We start from the raw sequence: 15,467 nt of genomic DNA, 5'->3' as shown, positions 1-15,467 counted from the left end.
GGCAAGGGCTTCAAGGTCATAACTGTTTAATTTGAAAGTGAACAACATTTAAATATAGATATTGTTTATTGACTTGACTTTTAAATTTCTCTCTGCAGGTGCTCTGCTGGAAAAGCAGTATTTCTGTAGAATTAATGACACATCATCATTATAACAACTTCTTTTCAAATCTCTTGAGTGCCTATAATTAACAAGTTAGGCTGTACTTCAAATGATATAAAGCATCATTATATGCATGATAAATCATTGAGAATTGCTGGATTATTTGTTACTAAAATTGCTCAGGTAATTTCCTCAGCTTTGTTAATAACAGATTTCATGTACTACTCTTTATACTGGAGATGCCTAACCTCAGGGGCTTTGGTGTCTTAAGAGTCCTGCGCTACAAACTCAAATTTGCAATGCTAATGCTATTACCTTTAAAAACAGAACTTACATGCAATATTGGACTAGCATCCCTACCATGCATATCAGCTTGCTTCAAGGTTACCACATATTTGCAAGCCTTGTTTAAGATGCCTCCAATTATGTGCTCCTTCTCCCCTCTTCTCCATCCATTGTCCCCCAATATGTATACTGGAAATTCCTGTACTTCAGCTGAGATCTAGCAGCTCTGACACCAGTCTTTACATTATCCACAGAAACACAGATGAACTTACAGCTCCAAAAAGAAGAACACCACACTGATGCAGAATTGTTTTATGTCTGCTTTGACTTTGAATTTTTATTCTCTGAGCATTATTTGGTTTCTTTTAGATTTCAGCTCTCATCTAGCTCCACTAGCTAATCCTTCTCTATGCACTGGTTTACTCACCACCAGGCCAGATGAATTTTGGGTTTTCTTCATTTTCCATTTTCCTAATCCTAAAATCAGTACTTCCCAGTTCCACATCAGATTGCATTTAAAAGATAAGGGGGGTAGGTCTGCATGAAATCCATACATATTTCCATGTGTATTTCACCTATGTGCACCTAACAGTTTTTAATGGCAAGGCATTTCCCCTAATATAACACACTTTTGTACATGTTTTTCACTGCTATAAGTATTCTTGAGTGCACTTTTCTCTGACAACATTCATTGTCGCTGTGGTGCTCCTATCACAAAAATAGGGTAAGTGTGAACATTGAAGGCCAGCTGCTTGTGCATTGGTCCCAGATGAGTGTTTTAATAACTCACTATAGTCTGCTTCCCCCTCTCTACATTTTAGCATCTCGCGCCCTACCACCACTTGACCCAATTCTGTGATCATTCAGTATCCCTTTCTTTCTACCTTGAGCAGTCTAACTTCATTCTCCTTTCATGCTACCTTGGAACACTCCGCCACCTCTCCAGGTTACTCCCATGGCTGGGCACTGCCACCCAGATTTACTGCACCTGTGTGAATTTTAAATATTTACGTACTGCACCTGGTTCAGAAGATGCAGCTAAGTGCAAAATGTAGCCTCTGGAATGCCTTATGGGTTGACCAGCATTACAGACGTTACGTTGGTATTGAAGTATTATCACTGGAAGCCTATTAGCTACTGTGTCAAATTCGCGGTTTTGTTGTTGACGTTTCAATTCCTAAACACCTTGAATCCAGGATACATAGTAAACTTCATTCCCTGGTACAAACAGAGCGAATCAATCTTTAAGATATTCCAAGGAGACTTCTGCCTCCTTCCATTTCTTATGACAAGGTGGGAAATTGTATGAGGTAAATGCCTAGCAAATGCTCTGATTTTCCCATAGCTCTTCACTCCACTCCTTCACTTGCCAGAAATATTTGCTTCAGCCCGCAGGAAAAGGGGGGGAGGAGAAGTATGTTTGCATCTATTTAGGAGATGAAGTAAGGGAAACAGAGACAAAGAATGCAGACAGGGAGAATTAGGTAAGCCCCATTATATCTGCCAACCCTTTTCTTTCTCTGTGTTGTCCATCTCTGAAACGTCTGTGGCAAATGGAGAGGGAAAATGGGGAACATGGCTTGGAAACTGTCAGGAACTTGCCTGCTCTGAACTTACTGCTTTGATTACATCCTTCTGCTTTATTGGTACCACACACCTACACACAAAAAGGTTCAGCAGAGCCGTAAACAGCAAGAGGAGATGGCTGCTTGCCCTAACACCATTTCCTTTCCTTAATGCTTCTGAGACGATCTGTTCCTGCACTACACAGCTGCAGTCTGTTTGTGTCTCTCATAAGGACCACACCGTGGAACAGGTTGCACATTGAGGTCTCATCCACTGCTTGCAAGTTTTTAATAGGCCAGGCCTCTGCAGTCATATTTCGAGCCCGCACTCTCTGCCGCAGCTGCTTCTCGTTACCTGATGTTGTATATATTCTGGTGACGCATCGTTGTCAAGATGGTGAAAACCAATGACCTCCAAACCCAGCTGGCAGCATCTCGGCTGTGCCCATTAAGTTGTCTACATAAATACTTAGCATTAAGTCATCCGCTTCTCTCACTGACAACAGTGGACAACATAAAATTGAAGCTAAAGATTGTCATTAGCCCCCTGGATATTGCAGGCACACACACGGACATCCACTCAGGCATTCATTTGCTTAGAAAATGCCAGCAGTCAAGTGTTAAGAACATTCCTAGTGACAAGTTTTCATACAGCTCAATTCTTCCACCAGCACTAAGTGATGCAAATATGAAAGGCTTGCCTTTTGAAGGTAATCTCCTCCGTACCTCTTGCTGTAACAACAGGAAATTGCATTTTAGCCAATGTGACAGTAAATGGGGGTGGGGCAGCATTTGCAGACAATGTAACATTGCAAATAAGTGTGTGAAGCAAATCCCACATTTGCTCATGGAATCCGAAAGCTCTGCTTGTAGAAGCAGCTCAACCAAACCTGGATATAGCAAAAAAATGGGGAGGGGGAAGCCTTTCAAATTGATTTCAAAGATCTGCCAAACTGTCAAATCATCCATTTAATCAATCAGAAAATTAAAGAATGCGGTAGATCTCAGAGTAGCAAGAGGTTAAAACATTGCCAAAAAATTCAACTAAAGCAGGAAGCTTGTGTCACAATAGCAATTACTTAATGATTCATTTTCTGTCTAAGTGTTGATGTAAAAATGCAATTTAGTTTTCAAATTATTTGCAGCTGTGATTTCATCTAGAAACAAACTATGGAAACTTTTGCACAGTTGCTTCAACCATTGTTCCGAAATATATTCTTTATATGAACCCATACTAGTGCAGTGCAGAAACAAAAACAAAATCCTCTTCTACTTCCATGGGCCCACTCACAGGTCACAAAAGGGGGGGGGGGTATTTTTTCTGCCAGTTTTGGAAAGGTGGAGAGCTTCACCTGTAGTTTTCTTCTCTTATTTTTTGCCACTGTGGCAGCAGTAGAGCTCTTGCAAAGAGCCCCGTGGCCATGACTTCTCTACAATGCCTTTCAATGTATCATCATTCAAGGTGAAATGTTGTAGGGAAACATAGAAGCCTCTCTTGCCCATCATTCCCACCCCCCACCCCCAACATTGCACCTGAAACTGCACTGCACCATTGTGTTATGTCATTGCATGCTGTGCCATTCAAGAAGACATTGTGGAAAAACTACAGCCACCACTGTGGCAAAGAACTGGGGGGGGGGGGGGGAGAGAATACAAAGAAAAGTGCATTCTTCCCTCTCCAAGTCCCTGAATATATATTACATCTCCGCCTCCTATGACCCTCAAAGTTGCACACAAAAAATTAACAGCCAAACTGCAGACCCAAATACACAACTTCCAGAAACAGAAAGTAACTCTTAAGATATCAAATGGTTCCTCTGTCAAAGTTATTTCAGTATTCATAGTATTCAGTACTACTATGCAGTATTGACCTAACACCTCAGCAACTGCAAAGTTTTCATTCCATATGGCAATCTTATTTTGCATCCATTTTTGCAGAGGGAGATCTGTGGAGATTTCCGGTAAAGAAGCCAAAAATGCAAGAGAATGAACCCAAATATATCACAACATATGATAGAGGCAGCAGCCCTTTGCAGGAAAAGCTGGTTTCTCAGTACGTTTACTTGCTTATTGAAACTGAAGACTGAAAACAAATATACCAAGACACAATTCTGTGAAAGAGTTTATAGCATCTGGCTATCACTTTGAGAATTTGAAGTCACATTGATTTCAGTAGGGTATGCAAATTTAAAAAACGCATGTCTGTCTCAATGACCTTAGTGAGACTTCAATAGTCCTTGACTTTGGTTGGAATGGAACAGCACCAATTCTGTGTAGAACAAAAGACTTCAGACTTATGCCTCCTTGATGGGCTACACTGCAGGAAACTTGGCATCATGTATATCACCTTGAGTTTCATCATGAAGGAAAGGTGAGGTAAGAATGCAATGAGACAGAATTAATGATACATAATGTTCACAGGGCAAAAGATCTCCTCAGCTGATGCCCTTACAACATGCAGCATTTGACTAATTTAGTCTTTTGTAGTTAACTATAGAACTGTTTTTCAGAGAGCATCTGACAAAGGTAGCAGTCACTACTACAGATGTATACACATTTATTCCAGGTGTACATAATGTGCATGTGCCCATATGCGCTAGTGTGAACCTGTGCTAGGGTGGCAAATTCACATCCACTGTATATGTGTATGGCTGTATGAACTGTTGATTTTAGAGTAACCCATAGGTATGTATGAAGTTGTCTTCCAAACCACAGGAAGGGTAGTGCAAGTTGTCTATCCAGACTTTATTGTTGAGAACTAGTGTTTCATAGCATTTTGTGTATGGCTGTTTCCTACCTCATCTCCAGAGGGCATATCATTCAGCAACTTGCTTTCAGCAGCAGGAATGATTTCCCTGAACAAATAAAATCAGAGTGTATTCTGTGAAAAATGAGATCAAGTCAATACGGATAAAGACAAACATGGACACAACACTTGTTATGCACATGTTTGATGTGATATGGGCAGTTGCCGACCTCTCCATACTTTAGAAAGGGCTCTTAAGTAGACCTGAGCAGAAATGATGCTCTGTTCTTGGGCTCCTTGCCATGAAAGTACACAGTAACTGCAGAATAATGCCTTCCTTTTACTTTATTGTCTAACTTCTCCACTGACTGCCTCCTTCTCTCCAGCAGTACCTAAGCACTTTCACAACCATTTCATCCTCTCTCCCCTGTGTTCTTCTTGCTCTTTGTTTCTGTTGCTTTTAAATTAATTTGTTTTCTCCTTGTCTTAGTTTTGCTCTGTTACCCAGGTTGCCATCCTGCTTTCGTGCTGTTCGGAGCTGTAGGCACCATCCATTAGCTAAACTGAAAAAGACTAGAGGTAGAAGGCATATGCTGTGCATCACACGAGTTTCATCTGCGGAGACGCTTTGCCTCAGAGCAGAGTCGGCTGTCACTGTGGTGGGGCTGATCAGAGAGCCATAATTAGGCTTCAGAGGCACATTTGTCAGGCAGGAGGTGGTGCTGACCCATTCCATTACTCTCTGTCTCTCCCCACACTAGGGCTCAAATGCTTATTCATTCCACAACCGTAGCAGACAAAACCGGGGCCCATGTACTTCAACTGGCTAGGCTTGTTGAAGGAATGTGACAGGAGGTAAGGGACCTGGATTCTCACACAACTCAGAATGCCAAAGGCAGACCAAAAATATAAGATGCTTCATACATGTTATTTATTATGTATACATTCAACATGTACTTACATATGCAGGTGTAGCATAGTGGCCAAGATATCTGATCTATGAACCAGGAAGCCTCTGCCATGAACTTGTTAGACAAACCATCCTTCTATTAGCTTCCAAGGGTGGCCACCTAGGCATCATCAGGTGTGCTAATTTTAGGGAGCTGAGGTGTCTTCAGCACCTTTGATATTTGTGGAAAGGGGGTCTGGGCCCCTTAATATTGAGGGGGCCTGGCACATGGTGCATGTGACATGCATGGCATGTCACAGCTCCAGCACCTAGCTCCTCCAGGGTGCATGGCCTCCTTCAGACAACACAACATCACACACTTGACATCTGTGTGATGTCACACACATGCAACGCATGTGTCCTCAATCTTGGGGACAACCTGACACCTCTGGGTGCAAACTTAGTAATAATTAAGACCCTAAACCCATTGCATCTCACCATGGTGGAAAAGACTTAGACTAGGTTACTGTGTGCCTGTCCAGTCTGCTATCCAGGTGAAATATCTTGATGTGAAATAGCTTGACCACTCATGTCCGGGTATTCATGACCTGACAGCTGGATTACTGCAATGCACACTATTTGTGGGGCTGCCATTTGTGGGTTTGTTTGGAGGTTGAAGCTAGTGTAGAATGCAGAAGATTCCTTGCCAGGGCAAACTACCACCAGCACATAACCGCCCTGCTTGCAGGATGTGCACTGACTGTGAATCTGCTACCAGGTCAAGTTCAAAGTGTTGGTACTAGCATATAAGGCCCTACACAGCTCAGGAGCAGGTTATTTGAGAGACCACCCTATCCTGTATACAGCCAGTAGATTGCTTTGGTCTGTGTGTGGGGGGTATGGAGGTGTGTCTCCTGCAAGTTCCAAATATCTCAGAAGCCTAAGATCTGCTCTGCAGAATCTCAGAGCAGGGCTTCAGGGTGCCTGCTCTTGTTTTGTGGAACATCATCCCAGTCACGGTATGACAGGTGCCCACTAAACTGCACTTTCTGGAAACAATTGAAAAGATCTTTGTTCTGACAGGCTTTCCCAGCTGAATAAATGGGTCTATTTGTTGAGGTTTTAGCCTTGTTTTAAATATACTTGTTGTTTTTGTGTTTTTAACTACCTCATATGTAAATTGCCTTGAGATTATTGTTTAGAAAGTGATTAATAAAACAACAGTAATTGTTTATTGTTCAAGCTGAGTATTCATTACGAGAACTTGTCTTAATATCCGAACCTTTCCCGGGAACTGGAAAAAGGATGCAGTTGCACATACTCAGAATTTACATAATTAGGCCACTTCCTGGCTTTGATAGCAGTTGGATGTAGCCCATTTCCTCAACCAATTTTCTTCTCCAGAATCTCCAGGAAAAGGAGTAGCAGTAATGAGAGGCAATATGTTACCTGTGGAGACAATCTCTGTGTAGTTTCTACTGACTTTATCTCTTTACCATCTGCTGAGCTCTGATCCCTTTACACCACTCCTTCAAGCCTTCCTACAGTTACAGAAGCAACCCTGAAACTGAAGTATTCATGGTGGAATAGAGGAAGCAAAGCGTGAGGTTATAAACATCCATCCAGGTCACTTCTCAAACCGAATGGGTGTGATTTATTTATACATTGGAAAGGTTTATGTCCACTACCTTTCAATCAAAAGATCTCCAAAGCGGCTTTTGATTATAGGCGCTGTGGTTATGTCAATGCTTTATTGGGTGCCAGAGAAAAGTTCTTAAATCCAAACATAAACTGTGGGCATAGTGTAATTTCTCAGCACATTCCTTTTCCTCCTGGGGCTGTGAGCAGCTCAGACATATTTCCCTTTCCCTCAGTAGTAACGCTGAGATGAAATTACTCACAGGTTTTCACACACTTTCAGCAGTGTCTTAAAAAATACCTTCCCTTTTCTGGATCTTTCACACGCAGATTTGTTTATTTTTTTGGCACACAAACTAGATGAAATTTTGATGAGAATTACCCTCTCAGGGATATTTCAGCCCCATGTCCCTGAATGCTCAGCTTTCATTTTGAAAAGCAAGCCTCTAGAAGGGACATTGTAAGCTATTCTGACAGGGGCGCTTACAAAAGTGAGAACACCTGTTAGAATGCTCGCAAGCAGGATCAAGATGAATAGAGCCCTTGATCCCATAGACTAAGGACCGGGTACCATTTGCAGACCTCAATTTATAATAATAATAATAATAATTTATTATTTGTACCCCGCCCATCTGGCTGGGTTTCCCCAGCCACTCTGGGCGGCTTCCATAGAAACAAAAAATACAATAAAATATCACAGATTAAAAACTTCCCTGAACAGGACTGCCTTAAGATGTCTTCTGAATGTCAGGTAGTTATTTATCGCTTTGACATCTGCTGGGAGGGCGTTCCACAGGGCGGGCGCCACTACCGAGAAGGCCCTCTGCCTGGTTCCCTGTAGCTTTACTTCTCGCAATGAGGGAACCGCCAGGAGGCCCTCGGAGCTGGACCTCAGTGTCCGGGCAGAACGATGGGGGTGGAGACGCTCCTTCAGGTATACTGGGCCGAGGCCGTTTAGGGCTCGGACCATCGGCTGGGTGAGGACTGCAGGGCCTGCTCCCTTCCAGGGCCTTCTCCAACTGGCCCAGGGGGCGTGGCCCAGGCCCTCTCTCCCGGCTATAAAGGGACTCCTGCTGCAGGAAAGCCTCGGACCATCGGCTGGGTGAGGACTGCAGGGCCTGCTCCCTTCCAGGGCCTTCTCCAACTGGCCCAGGGGGCGTGGCCCAGGCCCTCTCTCCCGGCTATAAAGGGACTCCTGCTGCAGTGAGGCCTCGGACCATCGGCTGGGTGAGGACTGCAGGGCCTGCTCCCTTCCAGGGCCTTTTCCAACTGGCCCAGGGGGCGTGGCCCAGGCCCTTATCTGGAACAAACTTTTGGGGAAGTGTGGGAAGTGTTCTGCCATTGCTTCCCTGTTCCAGGTGGTCATTGTGCTTTAAAATGTCCTCAAGCAGTCGGTGGCAATTTAGGTTTTTATTCCTTTTTTTCTTTTTTCCTTTGTTGGGGGTGGGTGGGTGGGATGGATAGTTGGTTGGGGATTAATTTTAGTACAATTGTTCTATTCCTTTTGTTGTTGTTTTATTGGTTCTGTATAGTTTGTGTTTTGTTTTTAAGGGGTGGGATCAGGGCTGCCTGGGAGTGGCTCCCCAGCCAACATAATGGCTGGGACAAGTTTCACAGGGGGGAAAGCACTGGGACATCCGATCTCGGTGATCATGGGCAGGAGGCGGAGTTACGCTAAGACCAGACCATGTCATTACCGAGGAGGCAGGTTTAGTCGTTGTCTGAGGACTATCCCTGCCTCCGGGTCTGGCCTTGACCGGATGGATACTGGAATCAACAGGGGAAACCCACATGACCTGAAAGTGTTGCTGTGCAATGCCAGGTCAATGATGAATAAAACCACTGCCATCCACGACTTGATTGTGGATGGAGGATTTGACCTGGCATGTGTGACGGAGACCTGGCTGGAGGAAGCAGATGGGCCTGTCCTTGCCGCTGCTTGCCCACCAGGTTTCTCTTACGCACAGCAACCCAGGTCATGTGGGCGGGGAGGGGGGGTTGCAGTGATTTTTAGGAAGTCACTAGCTTGCACCAGGCGTCCTACTGGGAAGATCCAGCTCTCTGAGTGCATGTTCTGGAAGTTGGGCAATAGGGGCAGTACAGGATTCCTTTTGGTGTACCGACCTCCCCGCTGCACCAAGGATTCCCTGTCCGAGCTGCTTCAGGTCGTGGCGGATTTTCTCCTGGAGACACCTAGTTTGGTTGTCCTAGGGGATTTTAACATCCATGCCGACACGACCTTACAAGGGGCTGCTCGGGACTTCGTGGAAAGCATGGCCTCCATGGGGCTGTCCCTGAATAAGTTTGGCCCAACTCATAGTCATGGACATGCCTTAGACCTGGTGTTCACCTCTAGTGACGTGGGTGATCTGACACTAAGTAAAAGTGAAACAAAAGAAGTGCCATGGTCAGATCACTTCCTGGTGCAACTGGACTTCTCCGCGACCCTTCCCCTCTGCAGGGAGGTGGGACCAATTCGGATGGTCCGCCCCCGGCACTTAATGGATCCAAATGGTTTCCAGAGAGTGGTAGGGGATGCTTTAGCCCATGTTGATGGCCTTTCAGCTGATTCCCTGGTGGCCCGCTGGAATGCGGAGTTAACCAGGGCTATCGACTGTCTGGCTCTGAAGCGCCCTCTCCGATTGCATGGAGCCCGAACAGCCCCGTGGTTTTCTTCGGAGCTGAGGGCGATGAAACAATCGTTGAGACGGTTAGAGCGTCGGTGGCAGAAAACTCACTCCGAATCTGACCGGACACAGGTTAGAGCTCAACGTCGAGCCTACCAAGTGGCGATAGCGACGGCGAAGAAGACTTCGCCTCTATTGCATCTGCAGAAAATAGTAGCAGGAGACTCTTTCAGGTGGTTCGCAATTTAACAGAACCACCTTTACCACCGGGGCCTTGTAAAGACCCCAAGATCTCCACTGAAACCACTGCCTCCCATCCTGGTGGGCTTTTAAAAGTATTCATTAGCAACATATTGATGAGTAGAAGCCGGTGTGGATTTGTCAGGGATAAATGCTCCCAGAGAAATTGTATCTCTCTCTCTCTCTCTCTCTCTCTCTCTGTCACTGGATTAACTGTTTTAGTGGATTGTGGGGATGCTGTGGACTTGATGGCATGCAAGCCCCCTTCCGCTCTACTTCTGTCACTTGGTTATTATAATTGTGTTGCTGCAGAAAGAAAAAAGTGGAACAAGACCTACAATTTAAGGGAAGTCTGAGCAAAGAACACTACAGAGAATAAAGTTGTGGTGGCCATCAGCTTGGATGGCTTCCAAAGAAGGTAAGACAAATGGAAAGAGGAGAAGGTTATGACTGAATCCTAGCCATGATGACGGTGTTCTACCTCCACTAATTGCTGGGAATTACTGGGAATCTTTCAAGGGATGCGGGTAGCGCTGTGGGTTAAACCACAAAGCCTAGGACTTGCCGATCAGAAGGTTGGCAGTTCGAATCCCCGCGACAGGGTGAGCTCCTGTTGCTCGGTCCCAGCTCCTGCCAACCTAGCAGTTCAAAAGCATGTCAAAGTGCAAGTAGATAAATAGGTACCATTCTGGCGGGAAGGTAAATGGTGTTTCTGTGCGCTGCTCTGGTTCTCCAGAAGCGGCTTAGTCATGCTGGCCACATGACCCGGAAGCTGTATGCCAGCTGCCTTGGCCAATAAAGCAAGATGAGCGCCGCAACCCCAGAGTCAGTCATGACTGGACCTAATGGTCAGGGGTCCCTTTACCTTTTTACTGGGAATCTTAAGTGGGGAGAGTGATGTTGCACAGCACTCAGGTCCTGCTTGAAAGCCTCCCATAAGCACCTCCTTGGCCACAGGATGCTGGACTAGATGGGCATTTAGTGCATTTGAATATTGCATACAGATCTCCATCGGGGGGGGGGGGGAATGGGCACGCCGAAGCTCATTTTAAATCAGTGGGATATAGTTAATCATCATTAACTTCAGTCTGAATGATTTCCGTGAGATTTAAGGGCAATTAATTTTCTCCAGATTAAGGCCAGTGTGTTGAAAGGGCAAGGGAAGTGTTTCTGTTTGTGCTTCCTGCGAAATATTTGAACGGAGAATGATGCAAGCTCCTCTTTCATTTGAAACTTCTGTACTTCCCTGCAGGGGAAATGAGTTGCCCTCACTTCAGACAGAGCATAGGATAGAGTAGAAAAGTGCATGCTGCTATAATGTTACACCAGGAATTCAGACCAGGCGGAGGAATGTGTTATCCCTCAAATGACACTGTTTAGGTAGTATCCATACCCTCCAACACTGAACTTGATGAGACTTGCAAGTGTTTTGTTCTAAGTTATGCATTTCATTTGCATGAATTTATTGCTCTAATTTTCAGCAAATAGCCATGCAACAGGGGAAAAACAGGAAAGGCATGGCAAATGTGGACCATAGTCACTGAACAAAAGATTCAAGATCCTGTAGCATCAGTCACCATTTATATGTGCTGTTAAAAAAGCATAGCTGTACATGCTAGTGAAATTGGACTACCTGTAGAGAAGCATGTGGTATTCCTCACACCACCTGTAGCCTGCTCCTAATGTAATTGTAGTGTGCAGCATCACTTCTTAAGGTGTTCCCAGACCAAGGGTTTTCCAAGTGTCAAGAGCACTCGTTCATGTAGCAGTCTCGGCTAGAGAATGATCAGTGTAATGAGCACAGTTCAAAAGAGTGATCTTTCTAGCAAAATCCTAGGCTATTGCTCTTCTATTTGTTATAGTACTACCACTGTTAAACAGGCATGGAAGAAGCTGTGCTCTAGATGCAACCTTATAGAACTTGATAGTAAAATTACAATGGAATAGATCTGTTATTTGCCAAGTTTATGCTTTGACCATCTGAAATCACAAGTTCTGTCCCTGTCTCATACTAGAATGATTAAAGAGTCATTTTTAAACAAAAAGCGTACCTTGTGGTTTGTTTGTTTTTAAAAAGTGCGTATTTTATATAACAATGGTGCACAAAATACAATTAAATGTGGACTTTTGTGCACACTAAAAAAAGCATCCACTAAAACAGGATGGAATGAAGCTATGATTGAACAGTATTGAAGCTGAAATGCATGTAATTAGGCTAAGACCATCCATACTTAGTGTTCAAGCACAAAAGCCTTGCAGAAGGCCCTTTGAGTCAAGTTAACAGCTAAGTATTTCAGTGTACCTGGTGCAAAAGTCATAAATCTGAGGATATGACTTTATAGTCCTGTGACTCCCCTCAACCTCAACCACCACCACCACAGATAAAGTTTTGTTTAAGGGTTCGTGCCGGATGTTTTTCAAAATCTATTACCTGGTTTCAACATACGAAGAATAGATTCATTTTGAGGACATTTTTACTAATTAATAGGTAGACCTATTTAAGATACAAAAGGTCAACAGTGGATTTCTGTATATTTACTCATTCATTTAAATAATTAAGAACCATCCGGTTTTTAGAAGGGTAAGAAATGTTTTGCTAGAAAATTAAGCAATCATATTTAAAATAGAATCTGACTTTGCTAGGATTCCTGAACTTCACTTTCTGACTGGTGATGAGCAGATGTTTTATGGATGTGACCAGTTTAAACAACAAAAACAAAAACACACAACTCTATTATGTAGTGAACAGGCAGAATTTATTAGACGAGATAAGCAAGGTAATTTTCAGCAGCTTCTGTCATACTGAGAATTTTTTTGTGCTTTGGGGGTATATGTAAAATTGCTTTTCTAGAAATTTACAGCACTTCACAAAGTTTTGTTACATCATCCTGCTTGTCAATAAAAACCCAGTGATTTATTATTATACAGGATTCATTTTCCAAAACTTTTTTTTAAAAAATGCAGGTACTCCATAACATTTGCAAAAAAAGTTACTTTCAGGTATGAGTGGGACCAAGTTCAGTGGCATAAATGTTTTTCATTCTCCACGATGCCAAGTTGATATTATGTGAAACAAACATTTTTAACGTCATGATATGGGGAGCAGTGCTACTGATTCAACTAGTATGCATTGCCATGCTATTTCTGGTTTTGGTGTTTTTATACATCTGCAGGACCTTTTAGGTTGCGCTTGTAGTAGAGTGTTGAAAGTTGAACCTCTTTCAATAATATTTCATCCAAATATGTGCTGAGTCCTAAGAACATAATATCAGACCAAAGACCTATCTAGTCCAGCATCTACTTTCCCACAGTGAACTAGATTATGGGAGACCCACAAGAAAGACATGAATACAGTAGCATTTGTGCTCCCCAGAAACTGGTATTCAGCAGCATACTGCCATATACAGGACATAGTCTATAGCCATCATGACTACTAGCCATAGATAGATAAGCTTATTGTCCATGAATTAACCCCCTTTAAGTTTGTGCCCATCACTCCCATGATGTGGAAATGAATTCCACTGTAACGTTGTACTACTGTGAAGTTGTGCACTGCATCTCCCACCATTCAGCTTAATCTCCCCAATAAAGTATCAAAGCAGAAAACACTGTTGCACAGCTATTACAGTCAGAATTCAACCTCACCAACTTGATAGATCCCTTTTAGTGACCGATGGGATGTGAGGAGGTGTGTGGCGTATTGTGTTGTTATGGTATGTTTTTTTGTGGTTTTATGTTGTAAACCATGCTGTGAGCTTTGGATGAAAGGTGGCATAGAAAATTTTAATAATAATAATAATAATAATAATAATAATCAGAATAATACATTAGTGTATGTGATTTCTCACATTTCCCCATCCTTACCTGCCCTTCCCCACCTGCACACTGGTCAGTCCACCTAGTGTATTAATGCCCATTATTTAACACACACAAAAATGCCATGTACTAGTTAAGGGACAGGTGTTGTTACATGTAGATTTTCTGCCACAAAGTCCAAGTGCAAATTAGTTGGTGTACTAGTTGCAAAGGAACATTATGTTTTAGTTGTTATGGACATAGGCTACTTCACAGATGAGCAGCAAAATGTTTGAGTAGATGAGACTCTTGACTGCATCTTGGGTACTGAGTTTGTGGTAGATCATCCATTCATCTGCAAATAAAACCCAATCCACTGAACAGGAACAATTCTTCTCAGCTTTTGATTGAGACCCAGTAGCCCTAAATTAAGAAAGAAACAGCTTGAGAATCTCCACATTCGACTTTCACAAAGGTAAGTAGAAAGGGATGAAATCTTCTAATCCACTCTTATGGAAGTATCTTCATTCCTCCAAAACTTTCCACAGCTCTGGGCCCCTCTGCAGTTGCAGACATGGAAAAGATAGTCATTGTTTAACATTCACCACTGTGGGATGGGAGTGGAAAAACTGATTGCAGAAGGAGCTTCTGTCTCTAAGTAGAAACAGCCAGTGCCTCCTCAGGCATGGGGAATCTTACATATGAAGAATCTCAACCATGCCATTGCATTTCATAGGACTCAAATCAACCCTGCAACTCTAAAGGACTCATGATCATACTCCTAAGACATTTTTATGGCCATTGCAATCATGATCCCCCCAGAGTACTTTGCTATCATCAAATGTCACCCAATAAATGTGTAAAACAAGGTGTCATTCATACAGTGATCAACCTCAAACTGTGGTTCAGTTTACTTTTAATCTTGTGAATTGTTTTATTCAAACAAGTGATACTTTAAAATTAATCTAAGGGACAAACCTTAGGCAACACATGTGACTGAAGTTATAGGAAGCCCTTATCTGAGTTGAGACTGTGGTGTTATTTCCTCCCATGTCATTGTCCTGATTCTTAGCTTCCCCCCCCCCCCCAAAAAAGAAGGGAGCTATTATTTATGTCCTTGGCAGTTTCTCTCCCATGCCCCAGTTCTGATGCAGATTAGGACCTCTCCATGACATGCCATCGTAATCATACATTCAGCATGTCATTTAACTTCATCCTAAATTGTGTGTGCCATGCAGTGGAAAACCCTTATTTCTCTTGTTGGGGCTGCATCATCAGAACAGTCAACTAGGGAAAGAGATGTGGAGATAAAAGAGAAAGTCAGATTTGTTGTTTTTAAGAGGAACAGAAAACGATAAAAGTGAGTTTTATTAAATTTAACTTTGGGGGAGGAAAGACAGAGAAATAATAGATGCAAAAATAAAATAAAATAAATGATAGCACTGTAACACCGTTGCTTAATAGTCCCCCAAATACATCATGATCAGAATAACCAACAAAAAAAGAAAATGATATACACAAGGCTGATGATGCTGAGTAAATAGAGTGTATCCAGGCAGACTCTTGGGAGTGTAGAAGCC

The 15,467-nt window shown here is 43.1% G+C and overlaps 1 protein-coding gene and 1 long non-coding RNA gene across 2 annotated transcripts in view; one reads left to right on the top strand and one right to left on the bottom strand.

The window, feature by feature from the left end:
• Positions 1-13,049: 13,049 nt before the first annotated feature.
• The window catches only part of LOC310658535 (uncharacterized protein), a 108,135-nt gene continuing 105,717 nt past the window's right edge, over positions 13,050-15,467 (bottom strand). The window contains exon 12 of the mRNA XM_083400612.1: positions 13,050-14,310. The gene's annotated coding sequence lies outside the window, so the exon portion shown is untranslated. The remainder of the gene's footprint in view (positions 14,311-15,467) is intronic.
• Positions 14,309-15,363, top strand: LOC310658541. Its single transcript, XR_014502360.1, has 2 exons — positions 14,309-15,000; positions 15,031-15,363. It is a non-coding gene; the product is annotated as an uncharacterized lncRNA (long non-coding RNA).

This window comes from Podarcis tiliguerta, assembly GCF_965153285.1.
Source record: "Podarcis tiliguerta genome assembly, chromosome: 10".
In the NCBI taxonomy this organism is placed as follows: domain Eukaryota; kingdom Metazoa; phylum Chordata; class Lepidosauria; order Squamata; family Lacertidae; genus Podarcis; species Podarcis tiliguerta.
Note: the sequence above shows the minus strand (reverse complement) of the source record. Positions and strands in the feature narration are given on the sequence as shown.